The sequence below is a fragment of the Acinonyx jubatus genome, chromosome E2, assembly GCF_027475565.1.
Source record: "Acinonyx jubatus isolate Ajub_Pintada_27869175 chromosome E2, VMU_Ajub_asm_v1.0, whole genome shotgun sequence".
Classification (NCBI taxonomy): domain Eukaryota; kingdom Metazoa; phylum Chordata; class Mammalia; order Carnivora; family Felidae; genus Acinonyx; species Acinonyx jubatus.
In genome coordinates, this window is record NC_069396.1 from 27,071,352 (window position 1) to 27,095,245 (window position 23,894).

Below are 23,894 nucleotides of genomic sequence, written 5' to 3' on the forward strand. Positions count from 1 at the left end.
GTATTGTTTGCACGCCAACACTGACGTTTTCCTTTACACCGCCAAGACAAAAGTGAAGTGACAGAGACATGTCAGAACCCCACTTGTCCATCAAGGTCATGAGTGGTGTTTTTTGTAGAACTGGACAATAGTCTTCAACTACTGGAATCCTTGCGGATTCTGATCATGGCTTTTGACACGCTGCTGAAGGGGAGAACCGTTTTCAGTCTTTTGTGCTATTCATGATGTAGTGACCACAGACATGACACTGGAACGAATGTGCCTGATCTACATTTCCTCCGCCCCCCGCCTTAAGTCTAGCTAGACAGCCAACAAAAAGGCAACTCGGGGCCTGATCTGTAGCGTTTGCAGGTTTCTGTGGTGTAAGTACTCCACGTGGCCAGTGTCAGGATACAAGCATTGACCGTGGACTTGGGGCCACAGCTCAGCATCCTACGGTATTTCTGCCATACCAGAACCATAGGCGTCAGTAACCTCAGAAACACGATCAGTGTGCTGGGGCCTCTGTGACACAGCAGCACAGACTGGGCGACTTAAACAACAGAGATGTAACGTCTCAGAGTTCTGGAGGCTAGACGTCCAAGATCAAGGTCCCCGTAGGATTGGTTCCTCCTGCAGGCTGTGAGGGGGATCCTGTGGCATGCTCTCCCCTCACCTCTAGTGGTTCACTGGCCACCTTTGGCGTTTTCGGCTTTGAAGAAGCATCCCCCTGATCTCTGCCTTCACCTTCAGGCAGCATTCTCCCGATGTGTCTATATCCAAATGTCCCCTTTTATAAGACACCGGTCATACGGAACTAGGGCCCACCCTACACGCCTCATAATAACTCGATCACCACTGTAAAGACCCCATCTCCAGGTAAGGTCACATCCTGAGGCACTGGGAGGTAGGACTCTGCCATATGAATTGCAGGGAGGGACACAACTCAACCCTCAACAACGGATGTAGCAAAATGTGGCATAATAATTAGAAAGTAACACACATGTACGTTGAATATATATTACACTATATTTTTTAAATTTTCTTAATGTTTATTTTTGAGGGGGGGGGCGGGGCAGAGACAGAGAGGGAGACACAGAATCCGAAGCAGGCTCCAGGGTCTGAGCTGTCAGCACAGAGCCCGACGCGGGATTCAAACTCATGAACTGTGAGATCATGACCTGAGCTGAAGTCAGACGCGTAATGGACTGAGCCACCCGGGGCCCCCACGTGTGATTTAATTCTTAATAGTGGCTGTGTTTGACGATCAACTCCTACGAGCCCGTACAAGCAGGCTCCAACACACCACAGGCCCTCGTCACGGCCCTCAGCCCTGTCCCAATTTCCTGGTTGACCCCCTCTGCAGACTCAGATGAGGGACCGGTCAGGAGAGTGGGGTTGACTCACGTACATCTCCACACCCGAAGCCCATCTTCTCCCACCCGGGGAGGGGTTCCTGAGGGAAGAATGCTCAGTGACGAGCCGTGGTCACGAGGCTGCCCAGCCTGACCAGCCAAGAAGGGAAAGAGTGCAGGGGTCCAACACCAGGCAATGACTCGGAAAGCACATTGTGCTCTGTGCCCCTACAGTGACCGACTGTCTCCATTTGCCCGGGGCAACAGATGGGCTGTTCCTGCTCTAGCACTAAAAGCTCTGCATCCCAGGAAACCGAGGCAAACCGAGATAGTTGGCCACTCTCGCCTCAGGGTCATATGGCCATGACCAAAATAGCTCTTACTGCTAAGTTCAGTGACAATCAGCAGAAAACGAAGGTGATGTCTCTCCCCGTCTCAGGAGTTTTATGTCTCTGCTTTGAGGCAGGGCTGGCACCAGGGGCTACTCAGAAATGCTCCTGTATGGAGTGAACGGTGAGGTCGACGTTATGTCCAGCCTAAAGGTGGCAGGGGTGTAGGGGAAGGAGAGGGGTGGGGCGAATGCAGGACACTGGAGCAGGCTCAGATCTTACCTTTAACACATGCTAGCTGTGTGACTTGAGGAGATGACCTGACAGCTCCGTGCCTCAGTTTCCCTATCCGCAGCCCGTCCCTACTTCACCGGCCGGTCGTGCAGGTTCAGTGAGAGCAGCCACGGAAAGCGCGGTGTGTGACCCATGGCAAGTGCTTCAGCAATGCTGCCGGGAGGCGAAGCCAGCAGCTAGGATGGTGGGGGGCTCTTCCCATTTTCGAATTATTTCCATGATGGCTGTTCTAACGTAGTTTGTACAAAAAAACAGAACAGAATGAACACCTTGGTATCTATGTGCATGTGTATATAAACAGAGCCTGAAACCCAATGTTGGACTGTGGTGGAGGGGGTAGTGGGGCCTGCTCCTGGGACGCTGCGGCCGGCCCCAGAGCCGCCACTCCTGGAAGGGTTACCTTTAGGACAGCTGACAGGCACTGTGATTGGTGCGTCTCTGAATTTATCCAATCCGTGTCAGAACTAAGCCTGAGAAGACAGCTCCACTTGAGGAAATAGCAGGGACACGGTAGAAGCTTCTGACACAGAGAGGGCGTCTGTGTTTACAGGGCAGCCCAGCACGGACACGGCCACAGCTAGCACCGTGGAACTCCCCTCCAACTTGGGGCTGTCCCAGCCCCGGAGGCGGGGAAGCGGGGGGAGGCTGTCTTTTTACACAGACGGGGGCAGCTGCGCCCTCTCAGTTGGCTTTTCCACTTGTCTCTGAGCTCTGTCCCGAGAATAAGTATGTCCTGTGTGTGGTGGGGTGAGGGAGGCACCTAAGGTAGAAAAGTTAAGGAGGTGCTCGCTGTCAGATGCCAATGACCCTGCAGCTCCCTCTAACTCCACGACTCTGTCAGGCAGACTGTTCTTATCCCATTGCATAGTTAAAACAACAAAAAAAGGGCTCAGAGAGCACAGGTTACTTGCCCTGAAGAGTGACAGAACCAACATTTGAACCCAGGCCTGCCATGTTCTAGCAGCTACTTGTTTAAGCACTGAGCCATCCTCCCCGCCGAGCACAGGGGCACTTGGCTAAGCCTCAGCAGACCGACGTGGCAAAAAGCACCCTGAAGCTGAGTTTGCAGGCTGGGAGCTAGGGTCCCAACCCCGGCCAGGCTCACTGGGTGACTCTGATCTGTTCGGCCAGCCTCAGCTTCCCGGTCCGCAGAAGCTGATGGCTGCACTGGGCTAAGAGTTACAAATGTAGTGCCCTCAGGGGCCAGCCAAGCCAAGCAGTGAGAGCAGGTAAGAAGTGGGGCGGGGAGAATATGGGCCCATGTTCTCAAATGACGCTCGACTGGAACAAACCATCACTTGAAGGGCTTTGGGCACCGTAGAGCCTGACTCTTCAGTTTTTCAAGAGAAGCCAGAAATCTGATTTTTTTTTCTTTTGGTGACATCTACATGGTTAAAAGTTGGGAATTCATTCAAATGGATTTAAAGCCCTTTGAGAATCAATCAAGACCCATTTAGGGACAGACACGATCCACGGGCCTCCAGCTAACAACCCCTAGATTTCAAGTCAGATGGTTTGGGTATTTGCCAAGAGCCACTGTGCCTTCTAGAGGAGGGACCCATAGCTCCTCAGAATATCATCCCCTAGTTTCCCTTGCTGCTTAGTGTGGCCACAGAACCAAGAGCACCCATCTGCCCGCCGTGGAGATCATATGACAAAGACGAACATTTATACGGGCCAGGCGCTATGCTAGACGCTTTACTGCATTAACTCCTTAACGTTCACAACTACCCCCCAACATAGACACTACGGCTATCCGCTTTTTCCAGGTAAGGAAACCGGGGCAGACACCCCAGTTCACACAACCAGAGGGGAACGAAGCCAGGATTCTCCCCAGGTAAACCGACCTTGCTGTCTCTGTGGGTCCTGACACCCTAGCGGACCGTGGGCTCGGCAGTGGCAGGGATGGGGTTTGAGACAGGGGCACGTGCCCTCTGGCACCCAGCGCGGAGCCCGGTCTGGTCGAGGAGCCCCCTCCTGACTGAGGGGCCAGGAAAGCACAGTGGACAAGATCTCACACTCTGCAGCCCCAAAGACCAGCACTTACTCATGGGTAAGCCTCCTGTGCCTCAGGGTCCTCGTCTCTCAAGCAGGCGCACCTGGGGCACGTGCCTCACAGGAACGAAGGGTGTGCAAAGCGCGGAGCCCAGGGCCCAGCAGGGTCTGAGGCCGGGAAGGGCCAGGATGTTCCGGCCCCGGCCAAACCACTGGGATCCAGGGAGAGTTGGGAGGTTAAGGGACCCGGGCAGGTGCCTCAGCCCACCTGTGCCCGGGCAGGCTGGCACCCGGCAGGGGTCACATACTGGTGTCCCAAACTCCTGCCACACCCTCAGCCCTGCTCCCCAGCAGCCCGGGCCTGACCCCAGAATCTGCAGGGCTCCACAAGGGCCTCGAGGAACTCCTGGTGAGGCATGCTGACCGGCGGAGGGTAAGCCTGGAGAGGCGGAGGCCCAGCCAGCCCCTCCCCGCTGTTCGAGGGACCCCTCTGTGCCAGCCCTGCCCCACTTCCCTCTCGCCATCTGCCTGGTCCCTGGGCGCCTGCGTCCCTGATGATGTGCTCACGTGATGCCCCATCTGCCGTGAATCAGAAGGCAGGGTCCACAGGGCCTCCCCGAGGACGGGACTGCGGGTGCCAGGCCCGCTCAGACTCTGGTTCAGGGGGAGGGGCGGCACTGGGCTTCGGGGCTGTGTTGCCACATTTTCCCATCTCCCCACCTGCACCCCGGACACCCCCACTGCCTCCTCCACGCCCTGCCTCAGAGCCCTGCCCCGACTCTTCCCCCCTGACGTGTAGAAACCCACCTGTGTCTGCATCCCCCAAACGGGCACTGCCCCCAGCACCCACCACCCAGCACTTACCACCCACACCCACACCCACACCCACACCCACACGCAGCTCTTGCTGAGGATGAAGCAGCCTGTGGCCTGGCTCAGCTGGAGCACGGTCCCATGTGGCCCCTTCGTGGCTGTGCCTGCCTCCCTCACCCCTCCCGTCTTTGTCCTGCCTGGCCCTGCTAGGAAGGCGATCCCCACAGCACAGAGACCCCACCACCGCTCTGCTGCCTCTTTCACCCGCTGTCCCTTCAGCTGAGCAGCCACCTCCCCCTCCATCCCCATAGCCACAAAGCTGCCCCAGCCCTAAATTTCCTCACTGCCCCCACTCAGCCTGCTTCTCTCCAGGCTAAAGAGGCCTTTGACCTGGACTGCTACGTAGTCATCCTATGGTTGCTCCATGACCTCGGTACATCTCAGCCTTCTCTGGGCTCCTCTCCATTCTAGACCCAAGGCCTCCCACCACAGTTCCTGATTTAACTGGTTTGGGATGATGCCCAGCACTGGTCATGTTTTTTTCACAAGCCTCTCCAACCGGGTGACTCCAGAGTCCAGGAATGGGAGTGTGGTGCTTTCTTTCCAAGGGTCTTGGGTATTAGGTGCCCAACCCTTCACCAGCCTGTCACTGGTTCAGCCTTTCCTCTGGAGGTATCAGGTACACAGGGGCAGGGATCTGGGCCCCTGCACAGTGGAGAATGGAAGCCTTGGCTGGTCAAACACCAGGAGGCCACACCTGCTGCTCGGCAAACACACCCGCTGCCGCCTCTGAGCAGAGGACACCGGGGGGGGGGGGGGGGGGCACTCAGCCAGCTCCACCCAGCTCCAGCCTTGCCGAACCTTGGCAGAGTGAGAAGGCAGGGAGTGCACCGCTGTCCCCCATGGGGTGAGCCGGCCACAGAGCATCCCAGAAGCATCCAGTCCCTGGAGATACACAGGCCAGGGGTCTGGTATCCCTCCATCACCACCTTGAAGTGACCTTGGACAAGTAAGTCCTTGTTTGACTGTGAGCTTCAATAGACCTCGACTTAGCAACAGCGGGATGAACGGCTCACCCCAGGGTCCAACGCAAACAGCAGCATAACAGGAAAAGAGAGAAAAAAAGATAAGCTGATTCTTTTTTCCAGGGCTTGTAGAAGTCAATAGATAATGCCCAAGTTTAATAAATCAAGAAATAGCTGTATACACATGTTATTTATTGCTCTGGAGGTAACGGCCACATGAACTAAAACTGTCTGAGGAGGGCGTCTGCAGGAAACTGGGCCTTTTGATAAGGTTTTCTTTTTACCAGTTCATGTTTTTTAGTGTCTGTTTATTGTAAGTATTTATTAAAAAGTGACTCAGCCTCTCCAGTGCTGTTTTGAGAGGTCATCGTTGTTAACAGAACTATTGTTGGCCTTTGAGGCCAAAATAAAATCAAATGCTCCAGTTGTGGAGGTGGGCTGCGGGGGTTCAAATTTTGGCTCTGCAACTGACCAGCTGTGCCACCTTGGACGAGTAACTTAACCACTCTGTGCCTCAGTGTCCTCATCTGTGGAATGGTCATAATAACCCCATGCTGCTGACATGGACAGTACACAGTTTTTTGAGCTATTATTATTTTAGATACTTGTCACTCATATATGCAATTGTTTCACAAAGATATGATTACTACGTTATATATAGTTTCGCAACTTGCTTTCTTTTCTCTTGCCCAGATATGATGGATGTTGTTCCAGATCAGTAGATAGAGTTCTAGTTCATTCTTTCTAATTGCTGCAGGAATTCCATTGTGCAGAATATAAAATTTCTTTTTCCATAAACCCCTTTTGAAGGAAATTTAGGCCGTTTCCAATTTTTAGTAAAATCTATTTTCCAGTAATTAACACATATTTTGGGGCACACAGGTGGCTGTTTCTGATGGATAGATTTCTAAGAGAGAGATTGCCAGGTTGAACTGCAGAGAATTTATGCAGCTCAAACTTTTCTAGGTGCTGCTAAATTGCAGTAGCTATACTTTAAGGTAGTACCTTAAGGGGCATCTGGGTGGCTCAGTTGGTTAAGCGCCCGACTTTAGCCCAGGTCATGATCTTGGGGTTTGTGGGTTTGAGTCCCGCATTGGGTTCTGTGCTGACAGCTCAGAGCCTGGAGCCTGCTTCTCATTCTGTGACTCCCTTTCTCTCTACCCCTCCCCCGCCTCAAAAATAAATAAACATTAAAAAATTTTTAATATTTCCCATACCGTATCAATGTTTGTTTTTGAAGTTTATTTATTTATTTTGAGAGAGACAGCATGAGAGGGGGAAGGGGCAGAGAGAGAGGGAGAATCCCAAGCAGGCTCCACGATGTCAGCACAGAGCCCGACGCAGGGCTCGAGCCCACAAACCGTGAGATCATGACCTGAGTCAAAACCAAGAGTCAGGAGCTTAACTGACTGAGCCACCCAGGCATCCCTCAATGTTTTTTAACTTTTGCTACTCTGGAGAAGGGTGACATTATTGTCTTAACGTTCCTATCTGTAATTGTGAATTGTAATCATGTAATTTCATAACTTCATCGTCCATTTTTATTTCTTCTTGTGTGATGCAAATGTTCATATCCTTTACCCATTTTTAATTGGGCTTTTTGTCACTTTCTTACTGATGTATAGGACCTTTTTACATATTAAAATCCTCATTCTTTATTACATATGAGGCAAGGCACCTGGGCAGCTCAGTCATTAAGCATCTGACTTCAGCTCAGGTCATAATCTCACGGTTTGTGAGCTCGAACCCCACTTTAGGTGAGTCCTGCTTCTCTCTCTCTCTCTCTGCCCCTTGCTCACTTGCACCCTGTCTCTCTCTTACTACTACTACTATTACTAATACATATGAGACAATATTTTCTGCATGCCTTTTAGTCAAATTCCTAGTGTGTTTGGTCATAGAAAGTTGTCCATTATTATTTAGTCAAATGTAACGTTGCCTTATGATCTTTGACTTTCATGTTTTGACTTTTTCTGGTTGAGTTTCATTTTTAAAAACCCCTCTATTTTCTTCTAATACTCTCAAATACTCTTATCATTTTCTTTTAACATTTAATCCATCCATCTTTAATCTATGTGGACTCTTTGTGTGTGTGTGTGTGTGTGTGTGTGTGTGTGTGTGTGTGTATGGTGTGAGGTAGGGATCTAACTTGATTTCCTTCTAAATGGAGGGGCCAGTTGTCCCAACACTATTTATTAATTAATCAATCACTTCATGTCTGACTTGTGACATCTTTTTGCCAAATGTAATTCTCTGACATTTTAAGCACCCTTGCTGTGACCGGGGCATGACAGAACTCTGTAAATGGTGGCTTTGGGAGCAGCTGAAATGATAGCTGAATGGGAACCAGCATATACTCTAGTGCAGCAAAGTACAGCCCTCAGAACTCAGACGTAGCAACAAATATTAGTGACCCCCAACATAAATGAATATTTGTGGCCTTGGTTTTAAGTTTGTTTTCAAATCAGCTTTATTTACCTATAATACGATTTCCACATTTTAAGTGTACAGGCTGATGACTTACAAATGTGTACACTCATGCAACAAACACCCAAGTCAAAGTATAGACCATCTTCATCTTTCTAGAAAGTTCCTTCCTGCCCCCTTTGCAGTCAACCTCCCCTCCATCCCTGCCCCCAGGCAACCATGATACTTTTTAAACTATGTGCATGTAGTATCTTGATAACATTTGCAGAGAAGTAAATAACTCACTGCAGCATGAGCCTGATGGCTCAGGAGGAAGGCCAGCTTCCCCTCTGGGAAAGGACTTCTCTCTTGAAACTGCCAAACCGCTCCCTGGACTTGTCTGGTTAAGAAGAGAAGGGATAACCCAGACCAGGTCTCCCCAGCTTCAGGCAGGCAAGTTCATTCTCACTGTTTTTTTCCAAATCTAGAAATCAAATCTGCCAAATATTTACCTAATGTTTTCTTTTAGGTCTATTGATTTTTTTGAAAATGTAATTCAAAATGATAGATTTTCAAAGAAAGTGCAATATCACTGTGTTAAGTGACCAGAGTCACATGCTGTAATTGAAGGATATGCATAAAACTAGGGACGCCTGGCTGGCTCAGTCAGTACAGCATGCCACCCTTGGTCTCGGGGTTGTTAAGTTCGAGCCCCACATTGGGTGGAGAGATTTAAAAATAAAATCTTTTTAAAAAATAAAATAAAGGCTATACATGAAACGAAAATTAAAATGTAATCTTCCTATGCCATCTAAAACCACATTATCATTGCCTTGTGGGGAGAACCACAGACAAGGAAGAGGTAGGTAGTGAGAAGCAGAGACAAATCCGGAACTTGAAGATTGGACCTGGAGGGGACCAGCCAGCCTCAGCATGTCTGAGGTCCTGAGGGCTTCCTTCATCACTAAAGCAATGGAGTTGCTATGAAAACAGACCTGAGTCCAAACAAGTCTTCCCTGCAAGGCCATGAGGGAGTTGGTCAACAGCCCCTTAGCTTACAGGTTCTGGAGACTTCCATCCATAAAAGGAAACTGGTGTTTGAGAGGCCACTCAAGGGGAAAATACCTTGGAGTCAGACCCACTGGGATCCATTTGTACTAAGTTATGTGACCTTGGGAAAGAGAATAGCCTTTCTGAGCTTCAGCTGCCTCACCTATAAAATGAGCATAATAACAGGACTTTGGGGGCACCTGATGGCTCAGAGTGTTAAGCACCTGACTTCAGCTCAGGTCATGATCTCATGGTTTGTGAGTTCGAGCCCGCTTCCAGTGAGCTTGAGCACAGCTTCGTGCTGACAGTGTGGAGCCTGCGTGGGACACACTCTCTCTCTCTCTCTCTCTTTCTCTCTCTCTCTCCCTCTCTCTCCGCATCTCAAATAAATAAATAGAAATAGTACTTCACTATAAGACTGGATGAGGTGGGATTTGCACACCACACCACTTGGCACAGCACTGACTCTGTATTTCCTCCCAGCATCTTGGAGGATGCAAATCCACAAATATCAGCCTTTGTCCAAGTGACTAAGTGGTTAATAAAATCAGTCTCTGTTGAAAGAAGTTGCTCTGGAAGTCATCGGTTTTATCCATTAATTGTTCATTAAGGTCTTCCTGTTTTGCTAATGGGAGCAATTAACTGCCTGCAGACTGGGGGCCCTAACTAAATGATAACTAATTTGGGGGTTGGCCTGGAGGCCCAGCAGGATATGGAAGCCCTGGCTTTGGGAAGGAGACTCCAGCACCTGCTCTGGAACTGGGGCCAAGGCCTCTTCTGAGTTCTGACTCCCTCTGGGATGGAGGCCTGGGGCCTGCAGAGGCCTGGGAACGGACTCCAGCCCCTGAGGCCTGGCAGAGGCAGGGAGGGGCACTGGTGGGGTGGGAATTGCTTTCTGTCATACGGAGCACGGACACTGTGCCAGGCCCGGGGAACCCCGTGAGCCCCGCCATGTGGGTGCTGCTCTCCGTGCCCGGGTGAGGAGCACTGACCCTCGGAGAGCTCAGACCATAGGGTGGTCTGGCCGGGGTCCCTGTGCTCACACTCAGCACTGCCTTTCCCCTGCAGTGGCGGCCGGTGGAGACAGGGCCACATGCTAGGAGGGACAGTCACACATGCCTGGTGGGCAGGTCAGGTGGAGCCTTATCTACGCTGTCCCCCATCCCATTTCTTCCACGGGGGACTGAGGCCCAGAGAAGGGCAGGGACTGATTTGAGGCAGAGTGCAAGGCCCGAAACCTGGTGTCCTGCCTCAACCCACGGAAGGCAAGACCGAAGTCTCAGAGGCCCAGAGAAGGCCTGCCTGCCTGAGGCCACCTAACTAAAGGGCTGCAGCAAATTCTCACCCCGAGCGGTGGCCTTGTCACCCGCCCCTCCCCGTGGGAAACTGCTTACTCAGGCCAGCTGGTGGGTAACACCTTCATAAATGCTCTAGGTATGGTAGCAGTTGGTTTGAGGCTACAGGCTCTCAAGCTTGTGGATTCCCAGAAGGCAGCTTCCACTCACCATTCCACTGCACGTCCTCAGCGCCTGTGGGTCCTTGAGTGACCTCAGCAACTGCTAGCCCCAGACCTCTGAGCACAAGCCTTGGGGCTTGGTCATAGTGTCCTCCACTGGTCTGATGGAGCTGGGAGCAGGTGGAGGAATGACCAGCCTTCCTTGTTGGTTCACCAACAGGAAAACCGAGGCCCAGAGAGAACAGACCAGGCCACGGTCACACAACCAGTCACTGGTGACAGAGCTGGGCTAGAACCCTGGAGCGCTGCTTTCCAGGTCAGGGGGCCAGTGGCCTGCTGGGTGGCCTTGGCTGAAGCTCTGCCCTCTCTGGGCCTCAGTTTCTCATCTATAAAATGAAGATATCACACTTGATTAACAGAGCAGGAACAGCAGTAATATTGTGTCCATGGGGCACCTGGGCGTCTGACTCTTGATTGCAGCTCAGATCATGATCTCATGGTTTGTGGGTTCCAGCCCGATGTCAGTCTCCGTGCTGACAGTGCGGAACCTCCTTGGGATTGTCTGTCTCATCCTCCTTCTCTGCCCCTCCCCCGCTCGTGCTTGCTCACTCACTCTCTCTCTCACTCAAAATAAATAAATAAACATTTAAAAAATATATTGTGTCCATGATTTCAGTTAACCTGCAGAGGTACATGAGACAGTTTTTATCATCCCATTTTTTAAAACAGATTTTATACCACTTGGTACACACCAGGCACACTCTTAAGTACGTTGCATTTAGTAACTTGTGTGTTCTCCTATTAACTCCATGAGCTAGTTACCATTATGACCATCCCCATATTGCAGATCTGGAAACTAAGGCATGGAAACGCTAGGTAATTTGTCTGCTTCCTGGTAGTCACGCCTTTATGCCATCCCTCCACTTCTTTGGGCTGTATTTGTTAACTCACTTCGACTGAACGGAATGTGGCAGAAATCATGCGATGTCATTTCTGATATTAGGTTATTAAAAGGCTGTGGATCCCATTTTAGGTGCTCTCAAATCTCCTGTCCAGGGGAAGCCAGCTGCCATGTTGTGAGACAGCCCTATAGGTCCCCTCCACAAGTCAAGCATTCAGCCCCAGCCACCAAATTAATAGCGATTTCACAAAAGACCTTAAGCCAGAGCCATCCAGCTAAGTACCTGATTCATGAAAACTGGAGACGATAAATGTTTCTTATTGTAGCCACTACTTTTTGGGGTGATTTGTTACATATCAATAGGTCACTAACACAACCACCATGTATAATATTTCAAAATATACCAAGTACCTAGAAATAAATCTAACCAGAAATGTGCAAAATCCAGCTAAAATTCTAAAACTTAATTGGGACATAAAAAAACAGACTGGGGTACACACACCAACGGTCCCACACATATGTGGCTGCCTGGTTTATGACCGACGTGGCATTTCAGAGCATTGTGGAAAGAGTTGACTTTCCAGTAAATGGTGCTAGGACACTTGGGTGTCCATACAGGAGAAAAAAACAAAATTTTACCTTAACACATACCAGTCACGAAAACCAACTGCAGGTGAATTAAAGACCTGGCAGCAACAAACTATGAAACTTCTGGACAATAATATAGAAAGATGTCTTCCTGACTTTGAAGCTGGGAAGGAGTTCTTAAACACAAAAAGCACTAACCATACAGGAAAAGTGTAATTCATTACATTAAACTAAAGAATTTCGGTTCATCCAAAGACTACAAGGGGAAAAGTGAAAAGACAAATCACAGACTGGGAGAATACATTTGCAATAATATAACTGACAAAGGACGGGTGCCTGGGTGGCTCAAGTCGGTCGAGCATCCGACTCTTGATTTCAGCTCAGGTCATGATCTCACGGTTTGTGGGTTCAAGCCCTGCATCAGGCTCAGCATTGACAACACAGAGCCTGCTTGGGATTCTCTCTCTCCTTCTCTCTCTGCCCTCCCCCACTTGGACTCTCTTTCACTCCCTCAAAATAAATAAATAAATTAAAAAAAAAAACTGACAAAGAAGTTGTGTCGGGAATATATAAATATCTCCTACTGATCAAGAAGAAAAAGATGAGAAGTAAACCTGAGACAACGGCTTGGGTGCAACAGTGTATCTAGAAGATGACACCAGAGGTAGGAGTGAAGGTTGGAATGAGCAAGACAGGATAAGCAGACACCCCAATATAAGGGCATCATCAGGTCTCTACTGAAGGCCGTGGGGGCTCCACAACCCCTAGGGAGCACCAGACTCGTTTGCGAGAAGGTCGGGAGACCGAACTACCTCTCCAGCTATCATCCTGCCATTCCAGTCTTTTCCACAATGCTGGAGAAGACCCTGAGGTAGAAGTGGGAAGGCTGGCCTTCTGACAGCAGGAGGTTTGTTCACCACAGAGTGGCCGAAGTCAGAGGGACACTGGCAACAGAGGCATCCACTATGAAGACAGACAACCCAGTAGAAAGCAGCCAAAAGATTCGAATAAACACTTAAAAAAAAAAAAAAAAAGGAAATCCAACTGGCCCATCAATGCATGAAGAGGTGCCCTATCTCATTAATTGCCTTAGAAACACTTGTAATACCAGTGAGATATCCCTCCATGCCCAGCAGATGGCCAGAAATTAGCTATGCCAAGTGTGGCATTGGGAGCAATGGGAACGCGCATCCAGGCTGGATGGGAAATTTGTTCAACCACTTCAGAACACCGGTATCACGCAGTAGGGTTGAAGATACATGTGACCTGTATTCCAGAAATTCCGCTCCTAGACGCATAGCTTGGAGGAAAACGTGTGTAGTGTGCCACCACCTACATAGGAGAAGGCTCCCGCATCCTTACAATAGCGGGAAATCGCAAGCAACGTACCCAGCAAGACGCTACTGGGTTCATGACTTGCAGCAATGAGCATGCGCAAACTATCTACGCATGCGCAAACTGTATCTACAGACGCATGCATGCGCAGTATCTACGCATGCGCAAACTGTATCTACGCAAACTACACAGAACAAACAGCACGGGTGAATCCTACAAATATAGGTGAGTTGAAGGACTGTGGGCTTTTGTTTAGATAAACTTGCCAAACAGGCAAAACCCAAACTATTGTTTAGACATGCAGATACAGGTGGTAAAACTATCAATACAAGTGAGGAAGAGATTCTTTTAAGTGTCAGGATGTCTCTCTCAGGGAGGTGTGTAATGGAGAAAGGGGGCAGGGGGTTTCTGGGGGCGGTGGTTACATGGGGATAGGCTTTTATCATTTTTTGTTAAATTGTGTGTATATCTCTACATCCACGGTGTTTTGTAATGTTTAAAAATGATTAAATCAGTAAAACTGCCTCACACACCACCTGCTCTCCCGTCCTGTGCGCCCCACCGCAGTTACAGACAGGCCACTCCAACCACCCAGGACCCCCAGGTATCAGCTCTGATGCCTCCCAACCCTAAACGACATCCAGTCAGGCCTTCTACCCTGCGGGTCCTCCTTGCAACTCCTCTCAGAGCCTCACCCCCTCTCTGTACCTGTATCAGCACCACTGGGGGTGGGGAGGCCCAGCATCATCTCGGGTCCACCCAAGGACAACCGGAGACAGCTGCTCCTCCCTGGCTGTCCCTCCAACCTGTCTCCGCCCTTTTGAAGTGACCTTTTGAAACACCACTTGATCAAGAACTCTCCTGGTCAAAGGCCTTCAATATCTCCCTGCTGCCCAAGCTCCGTGACCGAGCCCCTTCTCCTTCCTCTGGCTTCCCTCCTGCCTCTCTCACTGCCACCCTGCCCACTAAACCCACTTGCTTCTCTCTCTCTCTCTCTCTCTCTCTCTCTCTCTCTCTCTCTCTCTCTCCCCCCCTCTCTCTCCTTTTCACCACCCCCCCAACCTCAAGCCTTTGGCCAAAACACCTCTTCCCCTCTTCCGGTCTCACCCTATTCAAGACTGAGGTCTCAGCTAGAAGCCCCCTTTCACAAGAAGCCTCCCTCCCTGCTGGATTACACCCCCACCCTGCCCCAACACCCTGCCTAAGGAAGCAGCCAAGCCCACAGGCTCCAGGCTCTGGGCCATGGGGAGGCTGGTGTTCCTGCAACCCAGGCACCTGGTATGAGGGAACGAAGCCAGGACTTGCCAGAGACCAGAGGCTCCCACTGTTGGGGACAGCTGGAAGGAAGGTCTGGGGTGCCTCTGAGATGCAGCCAGTCAGCTTCCGTCCAGCGAAGCTTTCCCTGGGCCAGAAAGCCTGGGGAGGGGCAGGGAGAGAGCCGATAGAAGAGATTCCATGGGCTCCAAAACAAGGGCTCCAGCAGTGATGATGAAGGGTGAAGGTCTTTCCCCCATTTTCTTTTAGGAGCAACATAAGCCTCCCAGATTTTCATTGAACTCAAGGGCCTTCTCCACAAATGACAAACTGAATGTCCTGCCCAGGCAGGGGAAGGGGGTATTAGGGTCTAATGTGAATTAAAAATTAATAATAATGAAATGTGACATTTTTGCCAACCCCCCAAGTCTGTCCACATACATCATACTATTTTATCACTGCCTGGTTTGTCTTCTGTCCCACCAGATGGTGAGCTTGGCAGCGGGGTGCTGGAAGCAGGAACTGTACCTCCTCCCTTCATGGGGAAACCCAGGACTGAGCAAGGTCTGGCTCTATAGAAGGTCTCAGTGCATGTGGGATATACAGTGGGTAGATGGACAGATGTTAGATGGATGGATGGATGGATGGATGGATGGATGAAGGGGCACATGGGTGAATAAAAAGCATGATATTAGACAGATGCACAGACATTAGGATGGACAGGTGGACAGACGGATGAATGAAGGACAGGTGGATGGCTAGATGGTCCGGTGGATGGCTGGATGAGGGGGCAGATGAATGGATAGATGAACAAATGGAAAATAAAGGGAAAAAAATGGATGGATGGACAGACAGAAAGATGGATGAACAAACAGACGGGTGAAGACAAAGGGACAAAGGATTGGTGGATCAGAGACGGGTAGACAGACCCACAGCTGGATGGGCAGACTTACCAATTTTCTTCTTTAACGGAGGTATGGAAGCCAAGTAGGTCAGGGCTTCAAATGCACTCTTTTTGCCAATGCCCCACCCTGCAGCTAGCAGGAAGGTGGCTGCCCCTGCTGCCCTCTGCAGGCCACCTGAGGGAGCTGGGACCAGGGAGAAAGGCAGACACGGCCAACGGTGACCCCTGGTGGTTGCCATAAGAATGACCACCCCAGATATCCCGGAGACTGGATGACTCCGTTGGTTAAGTGTCCAGCTTCAGCTCAGGTCATGATCTCACGGTTTGTAAGTTTGAGCCCTGCATTGGGCTCGCTGCTGTCCCTGCAGAGCCCACTTCGGATTTTCTGTCCCCGGTTCCCTCTGCCCCTCCCCCCCTCGCTTTCTCTCACAAAAATAAATAAAAACAAACAAAAAAAGATGTGAAGAACCACAAAAGTCAAACAGTAAACATTAAAAAAAAAAAAAAAAAAAAGAATGACCACCCAAGAGCCTGGCTTGGCCACCCTGGCCGTGACCTGCCAGCTGGGGAGCCCACCTTCGCCCTCACCCCAGACACTGACCTCCTGGCTCCTAGGCTGAGGCTCCCATCAAATTGTTCTTAGACACAGCCCGCAGAATCTATGATGTGTCCAGTGGTGGACCAGGCGTTCACTTACACTGTGGAGGGCCTGCCATCTGCCCAGCCCTGTTAGAGATTGCCTGGAGAGAGTGCCAAGGACATCTGTGGACAGGTGACCAGTAACAGCCCACATTTAAGCACTTAAGACCAGGCCACTCGCAGCTTTTTCTCTCTGATCCCTCACCTCACCCCTAGAAGTAACAACTTGAGCAATCTCCATTTTACAGGTGAGAAAGCTAAGTCTCAGAGAGGCCAAGGGCTGTGGTGAGTGAGTGAGTGAGTGGCAGAGCCAGGATTTGAACCCAGGTTGTCTGGGATTCCCCCATCCTTGCTCCCTGCCCCTCTGACAAATCCTGCTGTGACAATAATTGTGGTTGACTTTCTGAGTATCCAGGGGGGGACCACAGCATGAACACACACATACGGCCTCCGCCACAGCAGGACTTGTCACCTGGTTGGGTCACTTCCACCCCCTCATTGTTCAGCACAGGCTGGTTTGGATCTCAGCTTCAGCACTGAGTAGCTGTGTGACCTTGGGCGAGTCACTTAACCTTTCTGTGCTTGGTTTCCTCATGGATGTAACAAGTATGATAATAACCACGTACCTCACTGGCTTGTTAGGGAAATTAAATGAGCTATTACACATAGTGAGCATCTGGTACACATAGTAAAGGTTTCCTCTCACCATTATGAGGGAGAAAATGGGGCTCAGAAAAGGAAAAGCCTGAATATTTACAGGTGTGACAATTCCCTGCCTCTACACTTACCTTCCTGTGTTAAAAAAAAAAAAAAACAACTTTGGGGCACCTGGGTGGCTCAGTCTGTTAAGCGTCCGACTTTAGCTCAGGTCATGATCTCACAGTTTGTGGATTCAAGCCCCGTGTCGGGCTCTGCTCTGACAGCTCAGAGCCTGGAGCCTGCTTCAGATTCTCTGTCTCCCCCTCTCTTTGCCTCTCCGCCACTCACGCTCAGTCTCTCTCCATCTCTCAAAAATGAATAAATGTTAAAAAAAAAATTAAAAACACAGTACAATCACATCAGCCTTCTCCCTGGAAACAAGTCCCATCCTGTGTTACCTTCAAATAAAATCCAAATTCCAGAGCCCCCCTCTTCTCTTCTCCCTCCTCACCTCTGCACCCCAGAGGCTTCCTGAATTTTGCGGGTTTCATCCACTTACTCTTAGTATGGATACACGCATGGATATTATTTACTTTTGTTGGTTTTACACTTTATAAAAAGAGCATCAGACTCTATCTAGTCCCTGAGACTTGATTTTTTTACTCAGTATCACATGTCTTAGACTCACCCACATTATTGCAGCATTTCTGCAATTGTAAGCAGTGTTATCATGAACATCCTCAAGCTGCATGTATCTCTAGGTGCACCTGCGAGGCTTCCTCTTCGAATCCAGGGGTGGGGGGGGCGAGATTCCTAGGACACAGGTGTGCCAGGGTCCATCTTCACAAAGAAATGTCCCACTGTCTTTCTATGGTGCTTGAACCAATTTACTCTCCTACCAGCAATTTTCGGTTTCTGTTGACCCACATCCTCGACAACATTTAATAGCACCAGACATCAGACTTTTTACCAGTCAAATGGGGAGAAAGTAATGTCTCATTGTGGTCTTCATTTCCAGATCCCTGGTCACCAGAGAGTGTAAGCCTCTCACTGTGTTTTCTGACCGTAGCTGGTTCATCATTCGTGAAATGCCAGTTCACAGTTTTTGTGCATTTTTGTCTTGAGCTGCTTATGCTTTTCTATTAGTCCTGCTCTTTTTGCTGTTGTTGTTGTTTGTTTATTCGTTTGAAGAGGCCCCTAGTCCAATGTGGGGCTTGAACTCATGACCCTGAAACCAAGAGTCGCATACTGTACTGACTGAGCCAGCCAGGTATCCCTAGTTTCTGTTTTCTCCTTCCTTAGCCTTTTAAAAAGCTTTCAATGTGTTTGTTTTCCTACCTTTATCTCTCTATTGGAGTGAAATGTATACATTCCAGTTTCATTTTTTTAGTCATTATCCTTGAAGTTTTACCATGCACATTTAATTAACAATACCTAATGTTAAACAATATATTGATGACCCCCCCATTCCTCCCAAGTGCAAGGTCTTTAAAGCACTTTAGCCTTGGTCTTACTCTGCCCCCAATGGGATCGATTCCTTGATTTCTCTGTCTGTTGCTTCATTATTGGTGTGTAGGAATGCAACCGATTTCTGTGCATTGATTTTATATCCTGCAACTTTGCTGAATTCATGAATCAGTTTTAGTGGGTTTTTGGTGGAATCTTTTGGGTTTTCCATATAAAGTATCTTGTCATCTGCCAAGAGTGAAAGTTTGACCTCCTCCTGGTTGATTTGGATGCCTTTTATTTCTTTGTGTTGTCTGACCGCTGAGGCTAAGACTTCCAATACTATGTTGAATAACAGTGGCGAGAGTGGACATCCCTGTCTTGTTCCTGACCTTAGGGGGAAAGCCGTCAGTTTTTCCCCATTGAGGATGATATTAGCATTGGGACTTTCACATATGGCTTTTATGATCTCAAGGTATGATCCTTCTATCCCTACTTTCTTAAGTGTTTTTATCAAGAAAGGATGCTGTATTTTGTCAAATGCTTTCTCTGGATCTATTGAGAGGATCATGTGGTTCTTGTCCTTTCTTTTATCAATGTGATTAATCACATTGATTGTTTTGTGGATATTGAACCAGCCCTGCATCCCAGGTATAAATTCCACTTGGTCGTAGTGAATAATTTTGTTAATGTATTGCTAGATCCAGTTGGCTAATATCTTGTTGAGGATTTTTGCATCCATGTTCATCAGGGAAATTGGTCTATAGTTCTCCTTTTTTAAGTAAGGTCTTTGGTTTTGGAATCAAGGTAACGCTGGCTTCATAGAAAGAGTTTGAAAGTTTTCCTTCCATATCTATTTTTTGGAACAGCTTCAAGAGAATAGGTGTTAACTCTTCCTTAAATATTTGGTAGAATTCCCCTGGAAATCCATCTGGCCCTGGACGCTTGTTTTTTGGGAGATTTTTGATTACTAATTCGATTTCTTTACTGGTGATGGGTCTGTTCAAATTTTCTATTTCTTCCTGTTTCAGTTTTGGTGGCTTATATGTTTCCAGGAATTTGTCCATTTCTTCCAGATTTCCCATTTTATTGGTGTATAATTGCTCATAATATTCTCTTATTATTATTTTTATTTCTGCTGTGGTGGTTGTGATCTCTCCTCTTTCATTCTTGATTTTATTTATTTGGGGCTTTCCTTTTTCTTTTTGATGAAATTGGCTAGTGGTTTATCAATTTTGTTAATTCTTTCAAAGAACCAGCTTCTGGTTTCATTGATCTGGTCTACTGGGTTTGTTTGTTTCTTTTTTGTTGTTTTGTTTTGTTTTGTTTCGATACCATTGATTTCTGCTCTAATCTTTATCATTTCCTGTCTTTTGCTGGTTTGAGGTTTTATTTGCTGTTCTTTTTCCAGCTATTTAAAGTGTAAGGTTAGGTTGTGTATCTGAGACCTTTCTTCCTTCTTTAGGAAGGCCTGGATTGCTATATACTTCCCTCTTACGACCGCCTTTGCTGTGTCCCAGAGGTTTTGGGCTTTGGTGTTATCATTTTCATTGGCTTCCATGTACTTTTTAGTTTCCTCTTTAATTTCATGGTTAGTCCATTCATTCTTTAGTAGGATGGTCTTTAGTCTCCAAGTATTTGTTATCTTTCCAAATTTTTTCTTGTGGTTGATTTCGAGTTTCACAGCATTGTGGTCTGAAAATATGCATGGTATGATCTCAATCTTTTTGTACTTGTTGAGGGCTTATTTGTGTCCCAGTATGTGATCTATTCTGGAGAGCATTTCATGTGCACTGGAGAAGAATGTATATTCTGCTGCTTTAGGATGAAATGTTTTGAATATATCTGTTAAGTCCATCTGGTCCAGTTGTCATTCAAAGCCATTGTTTCCTTGTTGATTTTTCTGATTAGATGATCTGTCCATTGTTGTAAGTGGGATGTTGAGGTCCACTGCTATTATGGTATTATTATCAGTGAGTTTCTTTATGTTTGTGATTAATCGATTTATATATTTGGGTTATTCCACATTTGGAGCATAAATGTTTACAATTGTTAGGTCTTCTTGGTGGATAGACCCCTCAAGTATGATATAATGCCCTTCTTCATCTCTTGTTACAGTCTTTATTTTAAAAGTCTAGATTGTCTGATATAAGTATGGCTATTCCGGCTTTCTGTTGTTTGACCATTAGCATGGCAGATGGTTCTCCATCCCCTTACTTTCAATCTTAAGGTGTCTTTAGGTCTAAAGTGGGTCTCTTGTAAACAGCGTATAGATGGATCTTGTTTTCTTATCAATTCTGTTATCCTATGTCTTTTGCTTGGAGCATTTAGTCCATTGATGTTTAGAGTGAGTACTGAAAGATAGGAGTTTATTGCCATTATGTTGCTCGTAGAGTTGGAGTTTCTGGTAGTGTTCTCTGGTCCTTTCTATTGTTTGTTGTTTTTGGTCTTTTTTTTTTTTTTTTTTTGTCCATCTTTTCTCCCCTCAGAGAGTCCCCCTTAAAATTTCTTGCAGGGCTGGTTTAGTGGTCACAAACTCCTTTTTTTTTTTTTTTTTTTTTTTGTCTGGGAAACTTTTAATCTCTCCTTCTGTTTTGAATGACAACCTTGCTAGGTAAAGAATTCTTGGCTACATATTTTTCTTATTCAGCACATTAAATATATCCTGGCACTCTGTCCTGGCCTGCCAAGTTTCTGTGGATAGGTCTGCTGCAAACCTGGTTTGTCTTCCCTTGTAGGTTAAGGACTTTTTTCCCTTGCTGCTTTCAAGATTTTTTCCTTGCCTGAGTATTTTGTGAATTTGACTATGATATGCCTTGTTGATAGTCAGTTTTTGTTGAATCTAATGGGATGCAACATTAGATGAATGTGCTTTCTGGATTTTGATGTATGTGTCTTTCCCCAGGTTAGGAAAGTTTTCAGCTATGATTTGCTCACATAACACTTTTACCCCTTTTTCTCTCTCTTCAACTTCTGGGACACCTATGATTCTGATGTTGTTCCTTTTTTAAAAAATATTTTTTTTTCAACGTTTTTTATTTTTTATTTTTGGGACAGAGAGAGACAGAGCATGAACGGGGGAGGGGCAGAGAGAGAGGGAGACACAGAATCGGAAACAGGCTCCAGGCTCTGAGCCATCAGCCCAGAGCCTGACGCGGGGCTCGAACTCACAGACCGTGAGATCATGACCTGGCTGAAGTCGGACGCTTAACCGACTGCGCCACCCAGGCGCCCCTATTCCTTTTTAATGAGTCACTGATTTCTCTAATTTTTAAATCGTGCTCTTTTGCCTTAGTCTCCCTCTTTTTTTCTGCTTCATTATTCTCCATAAGTTTGTCCTCTAGATCGCTGATTCTCTGTTCTGCCTCATCCATCCTTGCTGCCATGGCATCCATTCAAGATTGCAGCTCAGTTATAGCATTTTTTAATTTCATCCTGGCTAGCTTTTACTTCTTTTATCTCCACAGAGAGGGATTCTAATCTGTTTTTGACTCCAGCTAGTATTCTTACTATCGTGCTTCTAAATTCTGGTTCAGATATCTTGCTTGTATCTGTGTTGATTAAATCCCTGGCTGTCATTTATTCATGCTCTTTCTTTTGGGGTGAATTCCTTTGTTTTGTCATTTTGAAGGGAGAAAAGGAAGTAATAAGGTAAAAAACATAAAATTAAAAAATTAAAAACAACACACACACACACAAAATCAAATAAATGATGCTAGATCCTATGTGTGCTTTGCTCTGGTTGTTGAAAGGAGCTTGATAGATTAGAGAAAAAGGGGAAGAAAGAAAAAGAAGAAAAAGGAAAATATTTGAAAATTTGAAAAAAATGAACACACTGCAATAGAATAAAATGAAATGATGGAAGTAAAATAGAATTTGAGAAATTTACAAAAAAAGTAAAAAAATATAGTAGAAAAAATAAAGAAAAATATTTTTAATAAAGATTGAAAATAAAAGTAAATTTTTTCTCTTTCTGTATTCAAGGAAAAGAAAAGAAACGAAAAAGAGAAAAGAAAAAAGAAAATGGAATAGATGGACAATGAAACAGACCGAAATACGATTGATATTACATCGTTTTCCCCTAGAAGTCAAACTATGAAGCACTTTACGGTCTGTAAACTCAGCAGGTGGAGAGACTTGTATTCCTGAAGAGTGAGGTTGTCCCAGTTGGGCCGGGCTTAGTGTAATGGCTCCGGTCTCCACTAGATGGCGCTGCTTAGCTTATTGGGAAGGATTGTTGTGGCGCTCGTAGGTGCGTATGCGTGGGAGCAGTGAAAATGGCGTCACCCAGCTACCCAGTCTCTAGTATCAGAACTCTGGTCTCCCCGATCAGTAATTGCTCACCCGTCCTCTGTCTTCAGCTTTCGTCCACTCCCCGCTTTTTCACTGTCCGTGAGCCATCAGGCTGCCAGGCAACACCTCCCTCCTGAGTTTTACCTCAAATGAGCCTGTGTTTCCCGAGCCCTTACTTCTGAGGGACTGCGTTTGGCCTGCTCCACTCCTCCGCGGGAGGGTCTCACCGAGCAATGGCCGGGTGCTGGCTGCACCCAGGAACGTTTGAGGGACTGTGCTGCTGCCGCTGATGCCCAGACTGCGGCCAAGTGCCAGCCCACCCCAGAAAAAGTCCATGCGATCGTGTGGCAGCAGCGTTTCAGGGGTTGTGGCAAATCACAACACGCATCTGGCACCAGGCTTCACCCCCGACGACCTTGTTCCAGCACCAGCGAATGTGGTTGTTCTCCGGGTCCGCTGACACCTTTGCCTGTGGGGGCGGGGGCCACACAGCCTCAACCCGATGTCCTGTCTGCAGGGGAGCCACCACTCCCCATGTGGCCTGAGGACCGCCCAGACTTCACTCTGCTCCTGGGGACTCGCCCTTCCCACCAGAGCACCGCCAGGTATCAGCTGCGGAGTTTCCGACTCTGCGCTCCCCCTGTTACAGAGTCTTAGTGGAATTGAAACCCTCTCCTTTCTCCCTTCTCTCTTTTTAGTTCAGTCCCTGCAGCTGTTTCCACTTTTCCACTTTCTCTCCAGCTGCTTTTGGGGAGGGGTGCTTTTCCCGTATTCTCCTCCCCTGTCTCCGTCCTCTCTCCGCAAGCAAAAACAGCTCCCTGCCCTCCACAGCTTCTCTCTCCCCCAGTTCACCTCTCCGCACCGTGTACCTGCTGAGTTCTGTGGTTCAGGTTGTGCAGATTGTTATGTTAATCCTCAGATCAGTTTTCTAGGTGTGCAGGATGGTTTAGTCTTGGTCTGGCTATATTTCATGGACGCGAGACGCAAAAACAAACAAACAAAAAAACCCCAACTTCCATGCTGTTCTGCCATCTTCTCCAGCGTTTTCACTTCTGTTGTGGTTGTTGAGAAGTCAGCTCACGTTCTGTCATCCCTTTGGAGATGATTTGTCCTTTCTCTCCCACTGCGTTCAACATCTCTCTGTGTCTGGCATTTTGTGGTTCCAATAAAATGTCTGTAACCCTTACATTTCT

General features: G+C 47.8%; 1 protein-coding gene across 2 annotated transcripts in view; it reads right to left on the minus strand.

The window, feature by feature from the left end:
- Window positions 1-11,120, minus strand: part of ADGRG1 (adhesion G protein-coupled receptor G1) — a 56,075-nt gene extending 44,955 nt beyond the window's left edge. Inside the window, exon 1 of one of the 2 annotated variants that reach the window (XM_053211402.1) lies at window positions 10,752-11,120. The gene's annotated coding sequence lies outside the window, so the exon portion shown is untranslated. The remainder of the gene's footprint in view (window positions 1-10,751) is intronic. The other variant, XM_053211405.1, reaches the window with a different exon arrangement.
- Between the last annotated feature and the right edge of the window lie 12,774 nt (window positions 11,121-23,894).